Source organism: Aethalodelphis obliquidens, unplaced genomic scaffold (assembly GCF_003676395.1).
Source record: "Aethalodelphis obliquidens isolate GAN/ISIS:26980383/991018 unplaced genomic scaffold, ASM367639v1 scaffold1741, whole genome shotgun sequence".
In the NCBI taxonomy this organism is placed as follows: domain Eukaryota; kingdom Metazoa; phylum Chordata; class Mammalia; order Artiodactyla; family Delphinidae; genus Aethalodelphis; species Aethalodelphis obliquidens.
Genome location: NW_020839652.1, coordinates 1 through 3,258, shown reverse-complemented (window position 1 = coordinate 3,258; position 3,258 = coordinate 1). Strand labels below are relative to the sequence as shown.

General features: G+C 59.0%; 1 pseudogene; it reads right to left on the bottom strand.

Annotated features, from left to right (window-relative positions):
• Positions 1-169: 169 nt before the first annotated feature.
• LOC113617086 (phosphoethanolamine/phosphocholine phosphatase-like) lies at positions 170-3,252 on the bottom strand (annotated as a pseudogene).
• Positions 3,253-3,258: the final 6 nt, after the last annotated feature.

Here is a 3,258-nt window from a genome sequence, read left to right as displayed (position 1 = left end):
CCCTGTGCCCCTCTGCGGAGGTGGGCTGCACCCTGCTCTTCTGCCTGCTGCCTGCTTTGTTGTGTATTCAGGCTTGGTTCCCCAAGCTGGGCACTCCTCCAAGAGTGGGGACCAGCTCCGTCACTTAAGTGGGGCTCTCTGAGAGCAGAGATCACCTCGCCCTCATCCCTCAGACTGCAGCGTGAGAGATCTCGCTCACCTCTGCCCCTTCACCTCCTTTACAGCTCTGAAACACCAAAAGAGGGAGGTGGGCCTTGGGTTTCCACTGGCTCTGCTTTAAAGCATCATGGCTTTCTGTTCCATACGGGAGGAGGGGGACTCAGAGGGCCCCGTCAGTGGGGCGACTTTGGTTAAGTCCTCGGTTTCTGGCTGCATAGACGAGGCTGGGGTGCGAGGAGACATCTTCGGGCTCTGTGAGGTCCCTGGCTGGCCAGACCCGAGCCCCGGGACAGTGTGCTACCTCTTTCCACCAACAAGAGGTGACCGTTCCCTCTAGCTTTTTTTCCTGTGGGGATGCCGACAGAGTGGGGGCGGGGAGGGAGGCAAGGAGTGTAGTGTAGGGTCACAGTAGGTAAAGCAAGATCTAGGCCTGGGACCGTCGGCAGGGAGCGCCACCTCTCTCCGCAGGGAGTCCGGTGCGGGGGAGGTCGCGGGGGGGGCATTTCAGGGCCTGGGTCCCCTGGACAGAAGACTGGAGGAGGGAGGCCATGCATCCCAAGGCAACAGTTAACCGTGACGCGGCGGGACATGTTCCTTCTCTACCCTGACAGGGAACCCCGTCCTCCCAGCTGGGAGGACAAGGTTTTTGGAAACACTGCTGCCTGCTCAGATATGCGCGCCACCCTGGTGCGGCCAGACTCCGGAATTCGCTTGCAGTGGAACTGGGGGAGGCAGCCGAGCTGGGTTAACTGCACAGATGGGGACAGCTCCCAGCTCCCTCCTCCAGTCCCCAAATGGACCACCCTGGGATTCCAGGAAATCCCGGAGGGATATACCAAAACGAAAGGGAGAGGGAGTAATAAAACTAGCTTTCTCTTTCCCGACCCCCACCGCCCCCCGCCCCGCCCGGGTGCCCTCTGCAGGCCACGTCCTCAGCACCTGTTGCAGGTGTAGGCACACTTCGGTGGAGGTTTCCCAGGGCACCACCCTGGCGCGGAAGGAGCTGGACTCGGCCTTCTGCGCCTCCTGCGTAAGGCGGTGCATGCGTAGCGGTGGCGCAGGAAAGCCACGTCGCCGCCTGCCAGCAGCCCCATGGGGCAGAAGTCGTTGGCGCCGCCGCTCACGTAGAAAAGGCGCTCGAAGTGCACGCCGTCGTGGGCCCGCTCGCGCAGGTAGTCGCTGAGCACCTTGTGCTTGCACATGTTGGCGGGGTAGCGAGCGCAGCTGTGCGCGCGGGAGGGCCGCAGCGCCAGCAGCCCCCAAGGGTCGCGTCCCGACGGGTTGCTGAAGATGCGCCGGAACAGGCCGTGGTGGCCGGCGGCGCGCAGCGCACTCTCCACGCCAAAGGTGTTGGCGTCTGAGATGAGAATAACCTCAAAGCAGGCGCCCTGCTTGGCCACAAACTGCAGCAGCTCGCCCATGCCGGGCGACAGGGGGATGGCCTCGTAGATGGCGCGCAGGTCCCGCGGCCGCACGCCCTACTCGCCCAGGTACTGGAAGACGCGCTGCATGTACTCCTGTAGAAGCCCTCGCGCTAGGTGGCACGCAGGCTCTCAGGCAGCCGCTGGCCCGCCGCGGCCCGCGCACGAGACTCGTCGCTGTTTTCGTCCACGATAGTCTCGTCAAAGTCGAAGGTCAGGAGGAAGCGCGGCACGCCCGGCGCAGCCATCCCGCTGTCCTCTACCAGCTTTGTCCTGAGCGATCGAATCCTTTTGTGGTCACCAAAAAGAGTCCCTCCGAGGAAAGGGGGACAGGACCTCTGAGCTTCACCTTCAGGGTGGGGAGCGGCGGCTGCAGAGGTCTGTCCTGGCTGAGTTTGGAGTGTAAAGAGTGGGGAGAGCGCCTAGCTGAGGTATTTGGGCGCAGGATGGAGCAAGGGGTGCTTACGGGAATTGGAGGGGACGCTGTGTCTTATCCATCCCCGGATTTCTGGGCTCCGGCTCTCACGAGTCCCTCCAGTCCAGAGGGTCCGTGAATGATGTGCATGTGGGCCATTCCCTCCACTTGCCCCCCATCCCCATGTTATGTATTTTTAACCACAATAAAAAAAATGAATGAAGCACTGATAATACATGTTACAACATGGATAAACATTGAAAACATTCTAAGTCAAAGAAGTCATACTGAAAAGGCCACTCATATCACAATCATCTTGTGTGCTTTAAATCCATAGCAGTTTTGAAAATGAGGGGATGGGACTTCCCTGGTGGTCCAGTGGTTAAGACTCTGCGCTCCCAATGTAGGGGGCACAGGTTCGATCCTTGGTGGGGGAACTAAAATCCCGTGTGCACAGCATGGCCAAAAAATAAAATAAAATAAACGTCATTGGCCTGGTTTTGGGTCATAGCATCGTCCTTGAACCATCAGAGCACCCATAAGGTGTACCATGGGATTGGCTAGATGTGGATCATACGCCCATCTTCAAGGTGGGTGGAACGTAGCATCAGCCCTCTGGAACTGTTTGGACTGGAAACAGGTAAGAAGTGCCCAGAGGAAAGCTGAGGTTCTGGACTTTGGCATGAGAACAGTTGCTGGCTTGGGGAAAGCGGCAGATTCAATTGCCCAGCAGCATGGTCAGCTCAGTAATTGGCCACAGAGGCTTGACGGGGACCAGACTGGCCTGAGCTGGAGGACTACAGATGCCTGCCTGGGTGGCGAGAGGTCAAGGGCTGTCCTGAGACTTGATGTCCGTTGATGCCCACTCAGATGGGACAAAGGATGCCTGCAGTCCCAGGAGGGCCCCACCAGCCCCCAGGAGGCAGCACCTGGGGGCTGGTAGGTCGCTGCACCAAGTTCTGTATAAATTCATAACATGTCCATGCAGTGACCTCAGCCAGGCCTGTGCTGGACCGGGGCTGCCCAGGCCAAGTGGGGCCAGCACTACTCTTTCCAGTTCAGGTGGGAGGAGGAAACCCTGTGGACTTCTGAGGCCCTAACAACCGTTGACTGAGGTTGAGTTGGATTTGAAACAGTCAGTGACCGGAGCAGACATTTCATTCTTCTGCTATCAGGTTCCAGGACGGAGGGTAGATAACCAGTGGTCCAGGTGAACCCCACACTCATGAGTGACCCAGGGCAAGTCCTGTCCATCCTAGAGGA